This window comes from Mauremys mutica, chromosome 11 (assembly GCF_020497125.1).
Source record: "Mauremys mutica isolate MM-2020 ecotype Southern chromosome 11, ASM2049712v1, whole genome shotgun sequence".
Classification (NCBI taxonomy): domain Eukaryota; kingdom Metazoa; phylum Chordata; order Testudines; family Geoemydidae; genus Mauremys; species Mauremys mutica.
In genome coordinates, this window is record NC_059082.1 from 21,281,929 (window position 1) to 21,307,368 (window position 25,440).

The 25,440-nt window shown below is 40.0% G+C and overlaps 1 long non-coding RNA gene across 4 annotated transcripts in view; it reads right to left on the reverse strand.

Moving 5' to 3' along the window:
* LOC123344593 overlaps positions 1-25,440 on the reverse strand; it is a 265,270-nt gene that overhangs the window by 83,768 nt on the left and 156,062 nt on the right. For all 4 annotated transcript variants that reach the window (XR_006572595.1, XR_006572596.1, XR_006572597.1 and 1 more), the window contains 2 exons: positions 21,966-22,066; positions 21,604-21,684 (listed from right to left, as the gene is read on the reverse strand). This is a non-coding gene — a long non-coding RNA (uncharacterized LOC123344593). The remainder of the gene's footprint in view (positions 1-21,603; positions 21,685-21,965; positions 22,067-25,440) is intronic.

A 25,440-nucleotide genomic window follows, 5' to 3' on the forward strand; every position in this document is an offset into this window, starting at 1 on the left:
CGCTTTCCATGGGAATATTGGATTGCTCCCATTTATCCTTTGCTTAATAACAATAATACAAATTGCTATAACATATACCGTTGTTGTTTTTTTTACCTCCAGAGCTCTGAATCTTCATTTGTTTTTCCATCACAAAATGTCTTGTAATTAGGGCTTGGCAAAATTTTTCAGCCCCAAAATTTTTCAGTTAATCCTTGTTGATTTCACTGAATTGTTCAGTAAAAAATTCCAAAAAATTTGAAATGTTCCATTTGACATTTTTGAAACAAAATGTTGATTTTTCAGTTCAAAATTACTTTATTTCAAAAATTAAAACATACTATAATGCTCAGAACTGAAAATAAACTTTTTTTTTTACCCAAAACAATTTATTTTTTAATTTTAATTTTATTTATTTTGGAATTGCCAGCAAACTGAAAAATCCATTATTTGCCCAGTACTACTTATAATATCAAGATACATTTCTACCCATTACTCATTTGTTAACTTATAACCTTTTCAACAGATCTAATATTGTGACCAACAAAACCCTATTTGTGGGAAAACATGGTTCATTTCAGAGAGTCAGGAAAAATGCAGCATAACTTGCATTCTACACGTCGCAATAAATAAGACACAGTGTGGGCTCCTGGCATGACCATGGGGCTGTAAACCAGGAAATCTTGAGTCTAATCCTGGCTCTGCCATTAATTCACTATCTAGTCTTGGACAAGTTACTTAATAGATCTATGCCTCTATCTCCTCACCTATGAAATGGGCCTAGTATTATATATTACCTACCTTACAAATGACATAAGGATTAATTACAAAGGGCTCAACTAATAGCTGCACTCTTCAAGAGGAGTTCAATGAGAAGAAGTTGTCCAGGATTGGCTAAAATGAACACACCCTGTAGAATACTGCACACCAGCTGATTGTGGGAATATGTACAGCACCGATTATACAGACAAGTGTTGCAGGTACTACCAGTGAGCTTGCTTACCCCAGCACCCCTGCTGCATGATTCCTGTTCCTGGCCTATGTAGGCATAATTCATCAAGGGTTTCATTGCTTGGGTGCTGCCCACATCCCACCCCAGTTAAACCCGGGACTCATGAGCCATAATAAAACCCTTCATGTTTGTAGAAAGTTTTGAAGTTAGATGCCAAGGGTTCAACTCCACTCCATCCAGTGGGAGAATGGAAATGATCAGCCTCAAAGAGCTGGTCATAGCTCCCTCTTCTGGCTAGCCACAAGAGAAACATAATTGAGAGATGGGTGTTGAAGAGAAAAGGCAAAAGACTTATCACTTCAGTTCTACGCTGCTGAGAAAGATTTGAGGAATTAGTCTGTTGCTTCAGTTCTGACTGCTGAGCTACTCTAATTAAGATTGTTCAATCACATTTTTGAAGTTTTATATCTCAATTCTTAAAGAAAAAATAAAAGACTTCAAATCCCATTACAACTCCATATGCAGTTCCTGATCCTACTGTAAAATGGATGTCATGTACTTTATGCCATTAAAATGTTTAGCATTTTATTTTTGTTTGGTGGCCTTTAACTGTAGCATAGAAAATACAACACAATTTAAAGAGTAGAACTATCTTTTTGGATAGAATTAATGTTTTAATAACGAATACTGCCTTTTTTTAAATTTCTCTGCAAAATCATCCAATGTAATTTGCTTAGCTCTTAAAAGTTGTAACTATGTATATTCACTTTCTCTGGGCTCAGAAACAAACAACTAGAAGATGACTAGAATGGGTGAAATGTACTCTTGCACAGAGTGTCAGCATAAAGCCCGGACATCACATAAGTCCTCAGGGCATTATGCTGGCAATCAAGGGTGAATTTCACCCAACAGATATCTTTATATCAAAAAGGTGCTAGACTTTCATAGCTATTGCTGGGCCAGCAGGCTCCACAGAAGGCTTATTTGAGAACCTACATGATAAAGCCAGCCAGCTAAGAGCTCTGAAGGAATTATGTGATGTTAAAACAAAGAGAGAGGGGTATACAGATTTTAAAATGCCATAGTGATCTGCATGTGGTGAGGCACTTTCATGTTTCTCTAAATTATTTGAAATACCCTGGACATGCCAGACCAATCTCCCAATATCCCCTTATGAGACAACACTTTGATACCACTCTTTTACATGCTCAGATCCCTGGTCTCTCAAGACCCAAGATGCAGTGTTCTTCCACACAGAGCTCATTACTGGGCCATGTACCAAATTTTTAAAATCAATCCCAGTAAACAAAGCACAAAGCTCTCTTACCCAATAAACAAACAAACTTTTAAAGTCTTTTAAAAGTAACTTTGAAAAAAATCTGGTGGTCATATATATATATATATATATATATATATATATGTTTAAAGACTTGTCAAAATTTTCTGAGAGATCTTTTCTGATTTTCTTAAGTTGCCACCAATCTTCATTAAATGGGTGCAAAGAAAGGCACCAGTTTGACTAGACTTCTTTACTAATGTGGCCATTGGCTGTGGTATTTGGTCTTAATTTAAAACAAGAAAAATATTTTAACATTCATTATTTTCACCCTCAAATTTCAGGGTGGAAAAGGAATGGAAAAGAAAAGGAATATCTGCCGTCTTATCCCATGTGCTTTCAAGTTTTATACATTGAGATTTCATGCATCCTAAATTACATCATTATTTCCAGTATTCCCTGTACTTTCTATAGGGTTCTATAGACCTGAGAGATTAGAGTCACAAGGGGATTTAGGCTCAGCCTTGCAACACCTAGCTTTGGGTGCCATGCCACCTAGTGGACTCCATTACCCCAAGACAGGAGTCCAGACTCCCTATACAAGACTTGGAAAGAGTTAGGCTCCTAAGAATGGTATCCACAAAAGCCAGCGAGCTAAACTGGCCTAAACCCTATCCCTCAGAAGTTAGGCACCTATTTCTTGGCAAGAGGAAGGCACCTACTTTCATTTATTCACAGCCATGAATCATCTCCTGGAGTTCGATGTCTACACTAGGTCAGCCCCTTCTTGCCAAAAAAATAATAAATATATATATCAGGGGTCAGCAACCTTTAAGAAGTGGTGTGCCGAGTCTTCATTTATTCACTGTAATTTAAGGTTTCGTGTGCCAGTAATACATTTTAACATTTTTAGAAGGTCTCTTTCTATAAGTCTATAATATATAACTAAACTATTGTTGTATGTAAAGTAAATAAGGTTTTCAAAATGTTTAAGAAGCTTCATTTAAAATTAAATTAAACTGCAGATCCCCCAGACTGGTGGCCAGGACCCACGTAGTGTGAGTGCCACTGAAAATCAGCTTGTGTGCCGCCTTCGGCACACGTATCATAGGTTGCCTACCCCTGATATATATGCTTACAGGATTAGGTGGCAGCTGAATGGGGATCCCTTTATGGATCTAACCCTGAATATTTTTTAAAGGGTGACCAATGTATGGTTACTCACAAACGCTGCATAAATATCCATTGATAATCCAGTGACCAAAAAGTAAACATCAACACTATAGTACAATTTTATTGTAGACTTACTAGCCCGCAGGCCTTTAAGATGTTCTGCCTTTATCAAAGCAGAACATGTTAACATGAGCTTCTTTTGAAAAATATTCTTCTTCAAAGTTTCAATGAGAACATGCTATGAGGTCTGGCTTGACAACAGCATATTGATATCTTTATTCATCATCTTCCATTCATATACCCTCCAGGCATCCTTGGAAATATATGCCATAGAGCCCTTTGGTTCTTACCACCATGCTGTGAAATCCTGTGTACCCCCAGTCAACTTAATATGTCTAGACTCAACTATTAACCACTTTAGCCCAAAGGATGAGAGCAGATTTGACAACCTCATATGTTACATGAGAGAACACTTGCTCAGAGACAGATTATCTACATTGGTACATCTCTTTTTCTTATTGCCCTCGCTGATTACAAGAAAGTATTCTTCTTTTAGAAATAGAAAACATCCCTCCAAGTATTACAAGATATAATCTATATAGCCTGAACAATGACAAAGAACTAAAAGAGATGAAGTCATGCTTAAGTTTAGTAAAGACTATCTTGCTTTTGAATCATTTACTTCGTTAGAATGTTCTATCATTTAACACAGCCCTCTCTGTAGTACCGATAATACTAAATAAAGGACACCCACCATAAGAAACCAACTTGTTTTACAGGTGCTAGGTCCAACTCTGCTTGAAGGTTTCGGATTTGTGAGGTGTCAACTTAACCCACAGGATGTGGTGAAATCAATAAAATCAAAACCAGTATGTTATATACAATCCTACTTATGACTCTGTCACTGTATGTTTGGGGTCCAGAGAAAGAACATATATAAACTGCAAAAATGCAGAAGGAAGTAATACTGTCAAGACATTCTTTTAGACTTGCTATCCTTAGATGCTCATAATAGCTGTTGTATTTCAGGCACACTTGCAATAAACAAATATTCTTTAATATTATAAACACCCCTGTACAAAAGATACAAACGGAGCAACTCAATGCTGTGCCAATATCTTGTTGGAAGTTTTGAATATTTATAATCACTGGGGGCAGATGGACTATACAAACAATGCTGGGTTTAGCTAAGGATAAAAAAAACTTAATGGGAATTATTTTAAATGTTTTTGGCATTTTTCAAGAATGCATGCCATCTCCACCAGGCTGTAGGGAGTAAGTTGTGATGCTGTTTTCTGAACCCTGTCTTTATCAGCCCTGACTTCTCAGCAAGTGAATGGAAGGGAAGGGGAATCAGTTACTCACCATTAATCACTGTAAGAAGTAGCCCTGCAAGCTCATACATTGCAGATAAGCCATTTTCTCAGACGTGATTAGGATAAGTAAGGTAGGACTGTAACTTCTGGGAAGAAAAAAAAAGGATACTCCCAAGTTGTCAAGATTGTCTGAATATTAACGCTTCTCAAGTTTTGCTACTACTGCACCAACCCTTTCCTTGGTATCTGAGTGCCTTCCACGTAAGTAGTCTTGAATCCAACTTGTGAAGAAATTGCAAGGCAGGCAGGCTATGCACAGAAAGCCTCAAATTAAAATTTTAAGGCCCTGGGAAAATGCCAACAAGTCTACATCAGGCAGCCAAAATGCTTTTTGCTAATACTGAGACCTTTTACACCTCTTTCCACTTTATGCTTTCCTTCCTTAGCAAGCCTAGATATTTTCTCATCTACATATGGACCCATAAAAAGAACAGGAGTACTCGTGGCACCTTAGAGACTAACAAATATATTTGAGCATAAGCATTCGTGGGCTACAGCCCACTTCCTCGGATGCATGCAGTGGAAAATACAGTAGGAAGATATATATATATATATACACACACATAGAGAACATGAAACAATGGGTGTTACAATACACACTATAAGGAGAGTGATCAGTTAAGGTGAGCTATTACCATCAGGAGAGAAAAAAAAACTTTTTGTACTGGTAATCAAAATGGTCCATTTGCAGCAGTTGACAAGAAGGTGTGAGGAACAGTGATGGGGGGGAATAAACAGGGAAAAACTATTTTTATAAACCACCTTTATTCCCCCCCCCACACTGTTCCTCACACCTTCTTGTCAACTGCAGCAAATGGGCCATTTTGATTACCAGTATAAAAAGTTTTTTTCTCTCCTGCTGGTAATAGCTCACCTTAACTGATTACTCTGGTTAGAGTGTGTATGTAACACCCATTGTGTGTGTGTGTGTGTGTGTGTGTGTGTGTGTGTGTGTGTGTGTGTGTGTGTGTTCCTACTGTCTTTTCCATTGCATGCATCCGAGGAAGTGGGCTGTAGCCCACAAAAGCTTATGCTCAAATAAATTTGTTAGTCTCTAAGGTGCCACAAGTACTCCTGTTCTTTTTGCGGATACAGACTAACACAGCTGCTACTCTGAAATCTGTCAATATGGACCCATGTGATTCTTAGCAGCTCAATGCATATTTAATCTCTTCTTTTGTTCTACGTACCCCTTAGTACAGCTCTGTTCTAGACAGACAGACAGACATTGACACCCAGGTTCACTGAAGGCTATACGTTATCTTCATTTGTAATTGGAGCTGAATGAATATTTTACAATGAATACCTTATTCAATAAACTTAGCCTCTTTTACTGTTCACAGAATATCCATGGACACATTGTAATTTCTACAGGTTTGTCATTTGAATTAATTTAACGCTTTTTTCTTTTAACTCTTCAGATTGATCACATATATATCCAACCACTGAGCTGTGTTGTGTAAGTCCTATCAGATTTTTTTCTGTTCCCTGATTAGATTATTACATAAGCAAATATTTTGAATATTGGTTTGCATTTTTAAGCAAATTTTCTTCCACCATACTCAAGACTCTTTTTGTGTTCACTTTCCACTACCAATTGAGTTTTGCTGGCATTAACGTTGGCTGAGATGTCCGAATTTCCAAGTCCCATGAATGAGTATTGTTTTCTGGAACTAACATTTAAATTCAGTTTTCCCACATGATTATACAAGTTCTATGCATAACATTGTTCTAGAGTCATTCAGTCTCTCACTGGAATATATATTGAGCGTGAACATGAACCAACCTGCTCTTTCTACTGATCAAGAACTCAACCTGGCTGTACATCAACTGCAGCCTAAAAAGGCTCCTGGTCTAGATAACATCCATAACAAGTTCATCTTTCATTCTAGGCCAATCACCAAAAGCTGGCTGCTTTGATTTTTGCATCCTTGTACTCAGGATTGCAGCATTCCAAAAGTCTGGTGCCAAGCAAAGGTCATAGCTGTTCCCAAGCCAGGGAAAGCATTGACAGACCCAAAGAGCTATCAACCATTTTCTCTGCTCTGTATTATCTACAAGGTGATGAAGAGACTAATACTGATGCAGATTAATGAGGTAGTCTATCCTCAGCTGCCTCGCCTTTAGGCTGGATTTAGCAGCGGACAATAGAAAGTACTCTACCCAAATCAAGATACAGAAAATGCATTTGAATCAGGAAAGAAAGTTGGTGCAGTTCTTATTGATCTTACGTCAGCCTACGACACGGCACATTGGGCTGACTGCCAAGCAGCTGCAAGTTATTCCGTATAGGCAGATGGTGCCATTCATTCAAGAAATGATTAGCAACTGAAGCTTCATTCTGCAAGTTGGGGAGATCATCTGTCACCTTAAACATCTCCGCAATGGCCTTCACAAAGGTCAGTTTTGACTCCCCTTTTGTTCAATATCTACACATACAACCTTCCTGAAATGCAGACCAAGAAATACATGTATGCTGATGGCATCTGTACTGCTGACAATGGATACGATTTCCACAGGATTAAAGGGAATCTCAGCCCAGACCTAAATACTTTGATCACTTACTTTCAGCAATGGAGACTAATTCAACCAAGACAGTGGCAACTACTTTCCATCTAAACAACTATCTTGCCAATCGATCCATCTTGATTCATGTACAAGGACTGCTATCCCATCCAGTTGTCACATACCTGAGAGTAAAACTTAAAGATACTTTTGGGGCACAAAATGGCTGAATGTAAAAACAAACCACTTATTGCTCCTTGGGGCATCAGTCACATTCACTTTGATCCTCTGCTAATCAGCTCCTGGTTCCTCATTTGCTCCAGTGCTAATGATTGCTGCTTTTTTGAGCTTGAATTCTTTTCAGACACCCAGCTTTCATTTGATGGAAAAGCACTGTAGAAAGGGAAGGAAATGGAATACCCTTCATAGCCCTTTGACTTCTGCCATTGTCTCTGTGCCCTTTCTGCAGTATTTCCCAGTTATTTGGAGTTCCTCCCCATTATCTCTGGTTCAGCTATAGAGGGCCAGGTCCTCAGCTGTTGTGAGGTGAAGTTCCACTGACTTCAATTAAGCTACCCTGATTGACACTAGCTAAAGATCTAGCCTAGTCTTTCAAAACCTCTCTCACACAATCAATTAAGAAAGAGCTCCATTTAAATGATAATTTAAAAGTCTTTTAGTAAAATTGAATTTTGCTTAATCTTAGCAAAATAATGCACAGATGCACTTACAGAAAGATTGACAGCTCAGGCACATAGAAATAATCTGGTCTCTTTGCAAGTGGTGATCGAAACATCTGCTTAACAATAAATGGCATAAAATCATCTGTGCCGCTTTTCTTCCCATTTCAGTCTAAATGTTTTAGAATGCTGGGCTAGGAAACATTGTTGGTTGGACCACTTTCTTGTCTTTGGAGATCGAGTTGTTGTAAAGGAGGTATCTGGACAATCTGGAGATAAAAGGGAACTGACTTGCATTTGCTAAAAGTCTATGAGGTTGAAGAGCTCTGCCAATTAAACAGAGCCAACCAGAGAGAAACTAATTTAATTTCTCTGTCAGCAGACAATGAGCAATCACGTCTTGGCAAAGTATGGGCATTACATAAGGATCCCTGAGCTACTCTTCACAGGAAACATCCAGGCACACTAGTTTGTTCTGGTATATCTGTTCTATGGACAAGTCTTTTTATAAAACCATTGGGTATGGACCTCCTGCTTGATTTTGGACTTATTCAGACCAGTTCCGATTTTAACTTGCTGTAGGTCCACTGCTTTCTGTAGAATTACTGCAGGTTTACACGAGCATCATTTAAAGAAGAATCAATTCTACTGCTATCTGTAGAAATGTTGTCTGCCTTTAACTTGGCTCCAAGAAGCTTTGTTTAGTCAATGTGTTTTGACAATTTAAGTACGCTTTGATATTTCTCTAGGTAACTATGGTCAGTTATTGGTGTTTTCTGCCAGTCATGCACTTCTGCTGGGGTGATTTCTGTGCAACCTTTGACTTTTTCTTAACTTTGTCTCAGAGAAGCATTTTTAATTTAGGTGTTCAAATATGATTAATTTCACTTAATGTTCTTTATGCTATTGAACACATTTCTTTCTTCTCTTATTGGTGTTCCCTGTGGGTTGGATACAGAAATCTGTACTTCAGTTTTCAACTGTTCCAATTATATTATTTTATTTTGGTTTCTTGTAGTGCCCAAGTATTTTGGGGCTGACTGCTGGAGGGCAGATTGAGATCTGTTTCATCCACAGCTGTATTTCCTAGTTCAAGTGGCAGCTCTTCTCCACCTTGTACCAAGTATATATAGTTTGTTTCAATTATTTATGTCATTCAAATACTTTGGCTGTGGCGCAGACTATTAATAGCTGGCGATTATATATCATTCATATGAGTTAATAACAAAGTTTGTATGTACATGTACATTTTGCTGTCAATTTAAATATTTTATTTCAATATTCATATTAAATAATGCCACTTTCTCTGGCTTTCATTGAAATCATTTGAAATTCATCAGCATCCTCTATCCAGCTCAGAGCACTAGCTGCTGCCTGAGTGTAGTAATGCTCTTCAACTTTTAAGTAACAATAACTGCACTTTTGTTAAAAGAATCCAGTGGTCAGCTCCTCCTTGTCATAGTGTTGAGTGCTGTAATTTGAGGGCACTTGGTACCAACACTCCTGGTAGAGAGCCATTTCCTCTTTATCTCAATGCCTTTTTCTGATGTTAAGAATATAGCTGATCAGTCTAATAGCACTCTCTCGACCCCTCCAAATGGAATAAGAGATGAGCCTACGAAGAAGTTCTTCTTCCTAGCTTTGGTTTTCATTTGAATCCAGATGGACGTGGAAGAAGAGTTTTCATTTAGGGTATGTCTAAACGGCACACAGCAGTGTCTGGTGTACATCCCCACACAGCCCCCTTGCATGGGTATAAACAGTAGTGTAGTTGGTGGGGCACGGCTTAAGTGAGTAGAGTGCAGACATGCCTGACAGGTTTTAGTATGAACACAAGTACGTACCCTGAACAGCTCTCTATTTGCCCAAGCCGTGTCACCCCAGTGCCTCCCTGCTGCTGGAGCACTTCTCCACCACAGGGAAAGATTCTGGCACCTGGGAGGCAGCAGGGAAAGGCTTCACCAGCTCCCCACTTCTACAGCCTTTCCTCACCGCAGTGAAAGGCTCCAGCAGGAGGGGTGAGAGGACGTGCTGAAACTTCTCCCCACTGTCTCCCCCCACCATTGGCACGTGTAGCTACACATCTCTATGTGGACACAGCAGGGTTTTCACTGCAGCATGTAGCTGCACATACCCAGTATGCTGCTGCCAGCGATGGGTAGTGAAGATGTAGCCTAAGGGGAGCATAAGGACGGGGGAGGGATAGCTCAGTGGTTTGAGCATTGGCCTGCTAAACCCAGGGTTGTGAGCTCAATCCTTGAGGGAGCCATTTAGGGATCTGGGACAAAAATCTGTCTGGGGATTGGTCCTGCTTTGAGCAGGGGGTTGGACTAGATGATCTCCCTTCCAACACTGATATTCTATAAAAATGCACAGTGATAGTGTTTAATGAGAAACTGACTTTCAAGGAGACAATCCCAGGCAGTCATTTTACAAAATAGTAGTAAGGAAAACAATATTTTTATCTCTAATATAGCACTTTATGAGCCCCCATTTTCAGCGGGCAGCCTTCATGTGCAACTTTGCATCTGCACACACCTTTTGCACTGTTTGGTGCACTAATACTTGCATGTTTGATCTGCTCTACACATGCACATTTTGTCAGATGTTCACATAAATGATGTTACCACACTAAGCATGCAGACCAGTGTGCACACAGACAGAGGCTGAAGAGAGAAAAATCAGGTCTGAGATGGTATAGGTGCTGTCAAATATTAAGGGCCCAATCCTGCAAAACTTACTCACACATGCAGTACCATTGATTTGGGAAGATATGTTCCATATCTCCAGTCTTTTAGATGGTGGTGTTCAGGATTCTTGTATTTAGGAAATGTAATGGGGAATCCAATTCGATTTCACATATTTTAACTGGAGCAGCACAAAGCAGCTTAAATGTACCAGAGAATACAGAGCCCAGAGTTCTAATTTGCTTCACTTTCAAGATGCCAGGGTAAGAAGGGACGCGTCCTGATTTGTATCACTGCACTCACGGTTGGTCTACTTTCACCCATTTGGCAGGCTGTTTGGAATTTGGTGCCTTGATTTATCTGCCCTGAAACCCATTTTGGTCATGTTACCCCCTTGGATTAAGGAGCTTCACTGGACTTTTTTTGAGAACAGAGATATAATTTAAAGTTCTACTTATGTTAAATGCACTTGAAGCCTCTCAGCTGTGTTATTTATAGGAACTGATCGATGTCTATGTTCCATGTGAGAGCTTATGTCAGACGCAGATTACTGTCTGCCCTGACACCTCTTTGCTCACTGGTAAAATTCAACCATTTTACAGTTTGGTCCCTGTGCATGCTAATTCTGTTTCTCACAAGGAGCCCGAACCTGCATTCCTTATCCACTCAAAATGCTGATTAAAGTCAACATTGGGCACATGCTTAAGTCCTGTGCTGAATCAGGGCTTGAGTCTCTGTGTGCTTCAACCCCACCAGTAATGGGAATAAAATATCCTTTTACCCACCTTTTGCCTGTCTCATCTATACAGAAGATTTTCAAAAGTGTTCAAGTGATGTAGGAGCCCAAGTCCTTTCAATTGGGTTTGAGTTCCTAAAGCCTGAGACATTTGAAAAATCTCCCCTTTAGTTTGCAAGCTCTTCAGGGCAGGGACTTCCTCTAACTGTGCATTTGTACAATACAGAACACAATGGGGCTTTATAGGAATACTCACACTGAGCTCTCTTGGGCCTAATCTCATAACTAATATTCAGACTGAATGGGAGTTGCAGAATTGAATTAAAGAATATAAAGTTTAGGAGGCACATCCTCAATCAGGGTAAGTTGTCATAGCTCTGTTGAAGTCAATGGGAGTGTGACAATTTACATCAGTTGAGGATCTGCCCCTAGACTTTTAGGAACTGCTCCATAAATAATGGTCTGTCATACATAAGGTTGCCAACTTTCTAATCGCACAAAACCGAACATCCTTGCCCACCCCTTGCTTCATCCCTGCCATTCCCCTTCTCCGAGGCCCTGCCCCCACTCACTCCATCCCCCCACCCTCAGTCACTTGCTCATTTTCACCAGACTGGGGCAAGGGGTTGGGGTGTAGGAGGCAGTGAGGGCTCCAGCTGGGGGTGCGGGCTACAGGGTGGGGCCAGAAATGAGGTGTTCGGGGTCCAGGAGGGGGCTCCAGGCTGGTGGTGGAACCAAGGGGTTCAGAGTGTAGGAGGGAGTTGGGGTGTGGGAAGGGGCTCAGGGTTGTGGCAGGGGGTTGAAGTATGGGAGGGGGTGCAGGTTCCAGGTTACGGTCACCTTCGGGGTGTCCCCAGAAGCTGCAACATGTCCCTTGACTCCTAGGCATAGGTGCGATCAGGTGGCTCTGCACGCTGCCTCTGCCTGCAGGCACTGCCCCCACAGCTTCCATTGGCTGCAGCTCCAATGGGAGCTGCAGAGCCGGTGCTCGGGGCAGGGGCAGCACATGGAGCCCCCCTGGCTGCTCCTCTGCCTAGGAGCCGAGGGACATGTCACAGCTTCCAGAGAGTCACGTAGAACCAGGTAGGGGGCCTACCAGCCCCACCAACGGGACTTTTAACGGCCCAGTCAACGGTGCTGACTGGAGCCACCAGGGTTCCTGTTGAAAACCCATACATTTTAAACAGTTTGAAGATGACTTGCCAGTGATCACAAGAGCTAGATTATAAAGGGGCGGGGAAAGGGAGAAGACTATTCAGGATACAGAATGTTGTCAGAAAAAAACAACAGAATTCCAATGCCCTGTTTTCTGCCTATTCTGAAAGCCTGATCCTGATCTCAGAGTATTGTAAATCAAGAGAAAATATTTCACTTTTTGATTTTTATGCAGTGGTGGGCTCCATATACTGAAATCCTGACTTTGGGAGATAAAAGCCTTCAAAACAGAAACACACTAACCCTGAGCTATAAAAAATAAATATTCAATGCAACTACATAATCCAGAACAACTCCATTTTCAGCATCTTGTTACAAAGCATAAGATCTTTGCTCTTGTGATTTATGGTATCACCCAACGTTGGAAACTGAGCTTATCCTTTACTACTGAATGACAACACTTTTTTCTTTCTCTTGTTTTTTTTATGGTAAATACATATATAAATACACTACCTGTGTAAACACACTATAGAGTGTGCTGTTTATATATACATACACACATCTATAACCAAATAAAAGATTCTTTGCTTGTGCATCCCCATCTGCATTGCAGAAATTCTTACCACCACCTCTAACTTGTTATTCTGTAAAATTAGATTTATGGTGCTCTAAATCCCATTTATATTTTTATCTGAATCAGCCTGCTCATCCCTTGCTGCTCTGCCTTCCCAAATCAAATTCAGTCAGTTCTGTCTAGCTCTGTCTGAATGTTTCCTTTGATTGAGTGATGTTATTTCTAGAAAAAACACTCAAATCAATTTAATGCAAATTCCTTTTCACGTCCTGGTTGACCCATCAGGACTTCGACAATAATAGATTGAAGTAGTTACTTCCTGAGGCAGATGACTCATTGAGTGCTTAGTAATCAATTTTCATCGTTGTGACTGCATAATCTGTCTTTGGGGTCCTGTTACATATCGTGACTAGAATGCCATAGAATACCAATGTTCTCCATATGAAAAATGGATTGCAGTTGCGGAGGAGTTGTGCAATAAGAAAGGGTTTACTGGGCTAAATTCTGCTCTCATGCGCATTGGTAAAAAATCAGAATAATCATGAAAGTCAATGGATGTATTCCAGATTTGAACTGGTGTAACTAAAAGTCAGATTTTGGCCTATTTGGATATACACCAAGGGTACTTAGCATTTCTCTGCATGCTGATTCACAAGATACCAAAATAATATACCATAGGCAACTTATCTGAGCAATTAAAGCTTCACACATAATCCAGTTAACTAATCCTTTCTCCTGCAGGGAAATGTGTTCGTAGCACAAATGGTGAAATAGGGATGGGAGGGCAAGATCCAAGCACTTGCTGTCTAAAGGCCTGCTTCTGTGAGATGCAGAGTTTCTTGTATCAGGTCTGAGCACCCTTGACTCTGATTGAGCTAGATGGGAGTTGAGGGAGCTCAGCACCTTGCAGAAATAAGCCCCATGTGCCTCAAACACCACACACACACTGATATTGTAGATATATTTGTTACTTTCCTGACTGCGCGATGAGAAGCGCAGTCAGGAAAGTAACAAATACTTTCCTCATGGATTGTATTTTCTAAATGGACAACCAACCTAATTCTCAGTTACTGAGGGACAATCTCCACTCATTGATCTATTTTGCTTTCCACAACCAAATCTCTGTACAACTTTTCATGAGTGATGTACCTGAGTATTCGGATTCTAATATCTGAACTGTATTGTTAAATCTATTCACCTAAATTTGGGTTATTGCTGATTATGTACTCTATGTATCATATGACTTTAAAAACAAACTTAGTATTTGTGGATAATCTAAGCACTATACCCAGATGTACAGACACTCTTTTCCCAACCTATGTATTATATACTTTTTTTTTTAACATTAGCTTTAATAAAAATTTTAAATCTGTCAGGAGAAAAAGTCTGTCATCCTTACTCCGTATAGTCCAGCATAACTCCATTGAATTCAAACAAGATACTCCAGCAGAGCATTCTACCCTCATGAAAGAATCAAGCTCGGTGTGATTAGCATTGGGAAATTCTGAGTTTGGGCAACTTAATGAATTTTACTGCAAGAAAACCAAATTTTTCCGTATGGATGAATCCAATTTGCTTTGGCAGCTTTCTGGTGGTCTTCACTGAACAGGCCCGTGAAGTCTGCATTCTTTATCTTTTTCACAAAAGAAACAAACTTCTTATTTTAACGTTTAATGGAAGGGTTGTTTTTAAAGTTAAACTAAATGAAGCCTACATGAAGTTATATTGGGAAAATATTACATTTTAGGAGACTAAACACTCTGAAAAATGGAAACAAAATATTTATTTTTCCTGTTAACAATACAAGCTAAATATTCAGACACTCTGTTTCAGCGAAAAAAGGCAGATTGAATAGACTAAAAAATTCTAGAAATCATTTCTCAAAATATGCAGTGGTGTTGTTGCCCTGTTGGTCCCAGGATATTAGAGAGACAAGGTGAGTGAGGTAATATTATTTATTTATTTATTTAGAAGTTGAGCCAGTAAAAGATATTACCTCACCACTTTGTCAGTATACAACATTTTCAAAATCACTAAAGGACCCTATCCTACTATAGTGTATAGCAGTGTTTCCCAAACTTGGGACGCAGCTTGTGTAGGGAAAGCCCCTGATGGGCCGGGCCTGTTTGTTTACCTGCCGCGTCCATAGGTCCGGCCGATCGTGGCTCCCACTGGCCACGGTTCGCTGCTCCAGGCCAATGGGAGCTGCAGGAAGCGGCGCAGGCCGAGGGACGTACTGGCCGCCACTTCCAGCAGCTCCCATTGGCCTGCAGCAGCTAACCGTGGCCAGTGGGAGCCACGATCGGCCGGACCTATGGACGCGGCAGGTAAACAAACAGGCCCGGCCTGCCAGGGGCTTTCCCTACACAAGTGGTGTCCCAAGTTTGGGAAACACTGGTGTATAGGAATAGAGAACAGGGCCGCCCAGAGGGGGGGGCAAGAGGGGCAATTTGCCCCAGGCCCCGAGCCCCATGGGGGCCCCCACCAGAGTTTTTCGGGGCCCCTGGAGCGGGGTCCCTCACTCGCTCCGGGGTGCCCGGCAAACTCTTGTGCGGCCGGGCGCAGGAGCTTCTGCCGCTCCCGGTCTTCGCCAGCGGGGGGTCCTTCCGCTCCGGGGCGGAAGGACCCCCCGCTGGCGAATTACCGCCGAAGACGGAGCAGGACCCGCCGCCGAAGTTTAGCTCGGTCTTCGGCGGTAATTCGGCGGCGGGGGGCCCTTCCATTCCGGAACCCGCCGCCGAAGTGCCCCGAAGACCCGCGGCGGGGCCCCCCTCCACCGAATTACTGCCGAAGACCGGGCTGCGCTTCGGCGGCAGGTCCCGCTTCGGCGGTAATTCGGCGGCGGGGCGGTCCCCGCCGCGGGTCTTCGGGGCACTTTGGCGGCGGGTCCAGGAACGGAAGGGCCCCCCGCCGCCGAGGACCCCGGGCCCCCGGAATCCTCTGGGCGGCCCTGATAGAGAAGTATCCCTTTAAATAGTTGGAGTCCCCTAGTTCTATACTTAGAATCTAAGAGAACCCTCCCAGAGCAGCAGTATATAAATAGGCTGCTAGACCTTGAGAGTTCTATGTGTATTCTGTAAACATCATTATTTTAACCCCACTGTGCCAGTGTTCTGTCTCCCACATTCTGTTTGTTGTGTATATAGCAAAAGACACAACACCTACATTCCTTGCATGCTCAAGACACACATTGAAGACAATGGTATTTAACTTCACACAGAACACGGGACTGGTCTGTATGGAGTAAACATAGTTAGTTGGACTATATTTTGGCTGCTCCTGGCATGTTTGCAAAGGGAAAGATAGTGCACGATTCCTTCCCTGCTATTGGTTCAGAGAAAATTGCAGCCTAATTCTATGTCTACACAGCAAAAAATAAACCCCAAAATAAACCCATGGCAGCGAGTCTTAGAGCCTAGGTCTACAGACTCAGGCTCACACTACGGCACTAAAAACACCTGTGTAGACATCTGGGCTCAGGCTTTGAAGCCCAAAAAGGTTTCAGAGCCCAAGCCCAATTGGCTACACAGCTATTCTTAGCACAGTAGCACAAGCCCAAGTCTGTAGATTTGGACTCCGAGACTTGCTGCTGCAGGGGGATAAGAGGTTGAGTTTGCTATGTAGACATACCCTCAATCCTTTCACTTCAGCCTTCCCTATCCTAGACTTATTTTTATGAAATTTCCCATTGTTGCTACCTCTAACTTAGCCCTAGAAGTGGCAGAAATGGTGGGAATGATAGTGTAGACAAAGTTCTGGCAGCTGCAGGCCTTATGAGCACATACTCAGATCAAGGTTAGGTGTTACAGTGCTTGAAATACTAGCAGTTGTCTGGAATCATGTCTACAATAGCTCTCCTGAACCAGCTGCAGCAATCGTGGGAAACTTTTGGCAGAAGACCCTATTGTAGATACAAACGGACATATCTTCTCCATAAACTCCCTTGCTGTAAAGTGTGGAGGAGCATCAGTGGTTGCTAGGCACCACAAAGAAAACAGGCCATGATTTCTAGAGATCTGAGTCTGGCACAAGGAACAGCTACTGTATCCTTTATAAAGGCACTCATAATAGTATGTACTTCTGAATGTACTCCCCAGACTTCAGAGACATTACTACTGCCCTTTCCAGGCAACATATCTCTAGCCATTGCTGCTTGTTCAAGGCCTCTGTATATATCCCATCCACTAATACAGCAAAAGCTACAGATGTCATGATCCAGTCCATGGTAATTTAAGTTTCCAAGTGAACGTGTAACAGAAGCATGGCTGCAGGAGTAAGATTTCATATTTCAGATCACATCGCAAAATGTCTGATAATTGTCAGTGAAGTGTTGAGAATGAACGAGATCCTTTCTTAAAGAAAAAGTACACGTGGTAAATTTAGACTGTCTGGCCATAGACATACCTAAAAAGAGCAACCAACTGTCTGAGCTGCAAATACAGTCTATTTTGATCATGATTATTATCTCCACAGGTACCTGCTCTTTTGTCGGCCTGATTTTCCATATTGTGCCAGTAAAACACACCTGTAAAAACTGCTTCTTTCAAAGATAGTTGTTACAATAAAAGAAATTGAAATATAATAGTGATTTTTATTGCTTGGCATAGTTTTTCAAACAACAGTACTTTGTCCAGAAGCCTTATCGTGTTACAAGTTCCCTTAACACCTTGCTTGTTATCTGAAGATCTTCAAGCAACTGACAAGTAATGTGACAGGTTTCAGAGTAGTTTCAGCTTATGCCCAAATAAATGTGTTAGTCTCTAAGGTACCACAAGTACTCCTCATTCTTTTTGCTGACAAGTAATGGGCTCATACCTGCCCTTGATTCAACTCATGCATAGGAGCAGGCTGATGAATTAAAGCATGGTTGTGCTCTGAAAAGTGGTAATGTAAAAATGGCAGCCCCCTAACTCAGCAAACCCCCTCCCTGTGCTTATTCAAAAACACATGAAGTGACTTAAGCAATGAAAAAAGAAATTAAAAAAAAATAATATAAAGTGATTACTGCCTTTAACTCTTGTTAGAACTTCCAAGTGAGAGATGCAGTCTACATCTTCCCGAGTATTCTTGAGTCTATATGGTCTAGCAGTTCAGGAGGAGATTTAAAAAACGTACCGTGGGATGAGCTTCCCTGCAAGGGGGGTTTGCCCTGCATAGCTCGGATTAATTTCCTAGGGCCAGGATAGACTCTTTGCTGCTACTGCACTTGGATATGATACAGCTGGAAGGAGTATACACAATCCCTGCAGCAGATTAGAAGGGACCTCAATTTGCAGCCACTAGCATTCAAAGAACAACACTTTCCAATATTCTGCTACACAATTACTGGCCTTATGGGGGTGGACCTGTCGAATGAGTCATGAGAGTTTGATCAAGGAACAGAGAGAAAGTGTGCATATGCTACAGAGATACATAGATGTCCAAAGACTCAAGAAGAGTAAGGTAGCTTGAGAAAATTCTCAGGGAAACTCTGGACAGAGATGCTACTAGAACTCTCAACAGCACTCCACTTCAGGGGACGGGGGGAGGGGATGGAATATATAAAAACTGGAATCTCTCTTAATCTGCTTGAACCTTTCTTCAAAATCCATATTTATACTCTTGCTAACTCTGTGCTAAGGTTTGTATCCTCTTTTTGTAAGATATTTTTCCCTTCCGTTAGAGATACTAAAGTTCTATTCATTTTACATGTTGTAGATTGAAGCCACACAAAATGCCACCACTTGCATCACCGGGAGAATTGCCTGCTAAGTTCCAATAAGTTACATCTGTGTCATTCTTACAACAGCAGTGGGGTTGCACAGGTGTCACTGAAGAACTAATTTAAACTTTGTTGGGGTCATATGTTTGGGCAGAAAAATCCTGATCTGATTTTCAGAGCTTTGGGTGAGTTTGCTGGAATAGCAGTTAAAAAAAATCCCCCATCAGTTTATTTGGAAAATTTACACAGGTGCTATCAAATAGTGAGAAAATAAACCAGAAACTCCATGTTGCTTTTCTTTATAGTCACTTTGGGAGCAGAACTGTACTTTAAACTATGCTGTGTTTGGTAAGTAACTGATTCTTAGAGAAATTTTCTAAAACAATTATGAGATTTAGGAGTACAAGCTCCATTGACTTTCAAGGAGAATTATGCTACAAAATCCCATGGGTGCTTCTGAAAGTCTCCTCTTCAATCATTAGGGAATGTTAGGCATGGAAAATTAATCAAACTTGCCCACTGTGACTCAGCAGCTTAGTGACAGAGCTCGGGAAAGAATCCAAATCTCTTGACTCCCATTCAGTTGATAGTGTTGTCTGTCTCATTCTCATTCACAAAACAAATCCTGAGACAGCTAGACAACTTTTTCTATCAAAGTTCTCCCTGCTGGGAATCTGTATGTTACTGATGACACAGGGAAAATTCAGGCTATGAAAACCTCCCACTGGAAGAGGAATTTACCAATTGATTTTCAACTTTCCCCTCCATTGGACACAAATATTTAAATTTTTCTAAGCATATAACAGTTTAACTGGCAAAAACATTGGGTTACTTAATGCAAAAAATAGGTTAGATTGCACTGATGAATAGAATACATATTTATTTTGACTTTCTCAGAAAGAAGCAAAACATGAGTTTTGATTTCTCATCAAAGATGGAAAACATTTTCTAGACATCATACCCCCAAGTTGTTGGGGCCCTATTCACTGTAATCAAAGTGACCTTGAGACAGTTAGGAGGCAGACATTCAAATTGCCAAATATATCAAAGCAACTTTTGATGAGAGAAAATGTTACCATCACTACTTTCATGATTTTCAACAACAATACTAGGTAACATAGGGATTATGAATGTAGCAGAGAATAAGAAGTAACATCTGGAAGTTGAAGGAAGACTCAACTTAGAAATAAGGCACCGTTATTTAACAGTCAGGCTGACTAACCACTGGAACAAAACTACCAAGGGAAGGGGTGGATTCTCCATTTCTTGAAGTCTTCAAATCAAGACTAGATGCCTTTCTAGAAGATATCTTTCAGGCAAATGGAAGTTATTGGGCTCAGTTTTTCTGTGGCCTTTATTATATGGGATGTCAGACCAAATGATCTAATGGTTCCTTCTGCCTTTAACATACATGAATCTATTTGTAATCGAACTGTGCTGAGAAATTCCCTTTACTAGATGATTTTGATATTTTGAAATTTGGTTTTTGTCCTGATTTGGAATGAGAACCAAAAATTTTGAAATTCTCCACAAAAGGGAAAACCCTGGCATTCCCAGCATGTGGACCATCCACCTGGAGGGCTGCCCTGGAACCTGGAAGTCTTGGCAGGCATGTTTCAAAGACTGCTTGGAGGAATTTCATCTAAATTGAACCAGCTACACAGAATGTTTCAATTTTCAACAAAAATTGATAAAATCTGAGGGAAAATATTGAGGGAATATTTCTGACTAGCTCTAAATTGCTTAATGACTATTTAAAAAAACACCAAGTTCAGTTCATTGTAATTTAAGGGTCATATTATTTGGCTGCACAAACGTATTTGGACATCTGTGAGGTACCTGTGAAAATTTTCACAAATCTTGAAAGTTTTACAAATGTTTATTCATCTAAATATTTTTATTGGAAAGGCGTTATTCAGTCTTTGCTATCTGAAAGTTCCCAACATCCAAACAAGGAGCAGAAATAATGCTATGTGACACAAAATGAATAACGAATAACAAATAGTCAAAATTAACTACTAAAAACATCTAGACTAAAACGTTACTTGTCCAGACTACCCAGCAAATATTGAAAAATAACAACTGCACTAAAAAAAATAATGAAATATTTACTACTCCAAAAAGGGCTACATTCATAATGAATTTTATTCATAATGAATCTCATCTAGCTCTGATATTTTCAAGTACTGTAAGTCACGATAATTATTAATAATTTCAGGTCTGCATTAATGTGTCTTGTCTCTACAGTGACACACATTACTAAAGTGCAGCATTATACACAGAGAAGTCCCATGAATCTAACTATAGCTGCTGCGAAGTGGGATATAATTAACTCTTTCATAGTTCAGATATACAAGGATTGAGATATCTGCCACCCACAGACAACTTATGGCTGGTCTTCAAAAACTGTGCATGTGTGTGTGTGGGGGGGGAGGGTGTAGATATCTGAGTAAACCAACAAAAGAAATAATATTGTATTATTATTGATACTTCATGAAACACACATTATCTTATGTAAACAATGCTAACAGTTGATGCATTATAAATCTTGTTTGTATTACTTATTTTCCCACACCCTCCTACTTGGGTCCCTAAATTCTGTGAGTAGATGCCAGGGGCTAAATGGGCATGGAGACTGATAAAGAGTAGTCAACATTAAAAGTGAACACTTACCAACTGCTGCCACTCGCTGCTATCAGAAATCATTTCATTGTATGTCTCACACCATTCTCTAGAAAATCTAGTGCATAAATGGTGTATCTGAGACTGTTACATGGTAGCACTTAATAAATGGTGGTGACTATTGTACCTTCTCATCCTTTACAGATGGTCCTCCTGGTTCTGGTTATGAATACATGAGCAGAGAGGTATGGGAAAGCTTGCACTATACCTATTTTGTGGATAAATACAGAAAATCAGTCTCCGGTGCTATCGATTTGGTATTTTCAAGAGCACTATATTCACTTAAAGTACATAAATAGAACACAAAGTGGCAGGAGAAATATTATGATATATATGCAATGTTTTCGTCGGTCCACATTGGGACTGAAATGACAGTCACAACAGAACAGTTTAATAACTGAATTTTCACTCCTGAGAAGGAAAAGTGTGATCCTTGGTCACACCTCCAATCAAAGGAAATCATTAAAGTATAATATGCACAGCACTTACCTATGTAGTGCTTTGTACACAGCATCATGCCACACAGGTGGAAATGGGCTGCTACTTTCTGACAAAAATGTTTTCCTCTTCTAAAATTATCATCACTCTTTCTGTCAAATGAAAAGTGAAAGTGATGATGAGCCAGCACAAGGATACAGAACACAATTTAAAATCTGAAACATAACAGAAGGGAAAAGTGCTAAAATACATGCAATTATCTCAATTAAAGTTCTGTCGAAGAATGTATCGCTGGCAGTCTACATATTTAAGATACCTGAAAGCGCATGATTGGTTTGCTGGAACAGTTAATTACACTGCTTGCTGTTTTACATAAGAATCCAAGACCTATTTTCATTGGCAAAGATTTAACAGACTGAGGAAACAGGCCACTGAAAAGATGGGATTTATTTTCAAGTTTCCTTAATTAAAATTTAGTTAGGTAAAATACTTAATGCTGGAGAATTTGTCCCTTTGGGGATATTCTGGTTATAATGTGGAATACATGTTGGAAAAAAATAAATTACATTATCTTAAATATTTAAAATAGTAATAGTTTGCTCTGAAAATCAAATTATTTTCTTATCCCTTGTTGGAAAGTATCAGTGTCAAAGCATAGTTAAATATGCAACTTAAATGTCAGGTCTTGCCCATGAAGCTGAATTTAATGATCCAGAGTGAGCAAAGGTACAAAGGGATCGGTGCATGTTCCTCTTATTCTTTGCTTTTTATTCCACCCACAGTATCATTTTATATAAAAACTTGTACATGTGTTTCTTGTTTCTGCTTTTATTCATGTACTTCATTCCCTTAGTAATAAAATAATCTTGTTTAAAAACTCCTAATGCTTATTGGTTTCTTTTGTCTTTCTTGAATAACATGAAGACTGTAAAGGGAGAGATTAATGGACAGTTTACTATACTCAGTCCCTATGAGAAATATTCATAAACATCAGAAAACAAACCCCAGAGCATGACAAGGTTATAAGTATTGTTAAAAAACATTTGTCTTCCAACCAGCTTATTAGTAATACTATGATAACAGAGAGCTAAATAAAAATGTTTGGGGGCTGCATTAAAAATGAAAAAATACCATGTGCTTTGCTAACAGTGTAATCTCAGCTGAGTGATACCTACCCTGGCAGGGAAAAGAGAAAACAAATGAATATAGTTTAATTGTAAATAATGATCTTGTTGTATGGTTCGGTTTTCCACCCCTAATTTTATACTCTGTTTTAGGCCAGTATATTAGAGTAATGAAATATCTCTGCAATAACTGGCCTGTTTGGACATTGAAACACATGGTCAGTAGAAAGCAGAATCCCAAACAAGATAATGGGATTTATTTTAATTTGATTTGCCACAGATGCATTTAGCATGTCAGCTTCCTTCTTGTGGAGATGCTACTATTTATATTTTGGCTGCGAATTAAACTGGCCACTCAGACTGGTACATAATGCCGCTAGCTGACCTACCATTCCATATAAATCTGATTTAGCCTTGAAGAGCATTGCTAGTTCGATGAACATGAGGAATTGTCTGTCAAACAGCACAGTGGCCTATTGCATCTAGTGAAAATAGGAAGTTCTGCATCCAGTTTGGTGTTTGGTAGAGCAGAGGGAGGAAGAATAGTAGTCACTGCAAATAACAAATCAATTTCTTCCCCAAATGTTGCTCTGAGTATGGCAATTTAATAATAAAGTATGATATTGAAGGGACATGAGAGCTATAAGAAAAAGATTTAAAATTGATTTTGAAAGTTTCTGAACTAGGCCATAGAATGGATGGCCTGTGTTGAGGTAAATGCTTAGTCTCACTCCTAAAACTCCTTGTAGAGAATGACATTTCAATTTTCCCCAGCTTTGAGAAGCTTGATTTTTACAGCTTCACAGCTCAGTCTTTGAGAAGCACCTTCTAGCAGTGATAATAAAGTATGCCGAGTGGGGATATGGACAACATTGATAAAGGGGCACTAATCCTTATCCTCTGTGAAAAATAGTCTGAAAGCAGATTCCATCCTGAGGAGAAAAAAAAAATACTAAACATGACTAGGAGTAACCTATTTTTCAAAGAGCATTTGGAAGCCTAAGTGCATCTTTCTACTAATATACAATATATTTGGATGGTCATGTGATTTAAAAACATTTTAACAACAAAAAATTAAGTAAAAAAATGCATATAGTTTTGTAGTGCAATGGAATGAAGAAGAAAGAAAAAATAACTTAAATGAGCTTTAGGAGGATCTAGCCTGTAACATCTCACACATCCATGTGAAGATTTGCATTTGGGGTTGGAGATTTCCCTTTTAATTGGTTCCCATATCACTGTTTACAACTTCAACAGTGAGCTTTCAAGGCCTCAGCTGAACGCTGCTCACAACGTCCTACCAGAGCTAACACCAGCATAATTCATGTACAGCCTCTCCATACTGTAAAGAACACAGTGTTAATGATCTTAGAATCTCTTAGGCCTCCAGAACAAGTGAGAATTACAACTCTCCCTGAATATATATTGGAAAGTCCCCACGATTAAATCTTGAAAAATGAACTTGTGTCATTTTTCATGAGCCATTTAAATATATCAATGTCTCAGAGCCAATAGTTAGGTTTCAGAATATCACTGTTAGGCATAGAGAGGAACAGCAACGATTAAGGGTCAGATCTACAGACTGGAACATCCAGGATTCAGTCACCAGGAAGAGGTTGGAATCATACTGTGGCAAGTCAACCATTAAACTGGAGAAAAACAGGAAATAATGTGTGGGGAAATCAATACTTGTCAGAATCAAAATACCCAAAGACATGCCAGATGACCCAGGTTTTATCGTTTATTATTACAGAAAACAACATTCAGAAGTCTGGACACCAAAGGCTTAACTGCATGGCAGTATCACTTTCTTCAATAGCAGGAATTGGAGATGTGAAGAAGTGTAACACAAACATCACAAAATATACCAATAGGGTATAATGTGATTAATCAAAAATGTGACAACAGCTTGCCATAATTGGCTGATCAACAGTGGGCATTAACTAGTAATAGAGCATGAAAAACAGCAAAACATACAGAACGAGCCAAAAAGAGCAATCTGCATCATAGACATGCTGTTGAATTTACTTGGGATATACTGTGGCGAAGTGGTAAAGATATGAAATTCATAGCCACATTGAATTAAGAGGGAAGCCACAGAAAGGGAAAACAGTAGAGCTGATTAGGAATTTCTTGATGACATTTTTTGTTGTTAAAAATGCAGATTAATCGAAACCAAAACTTTTCATTAAAAAGTATTGGTTTCAATGAGAATCGTCAGAAGGAATTCTCAGATCCAGGATGGAATTTCTGACGTGTGTTCATGAATGCACCCATCCCTACCTGAGCAGGAACCGCTAGGCTATCGGCAGCACTTTTCTGGGATGTGGGAGACCTTAACTAACAGGCTATAGAGTAAGTCTGTCTCTCTCTCTCTAGTCCCATGAAAATTGAATTATTTA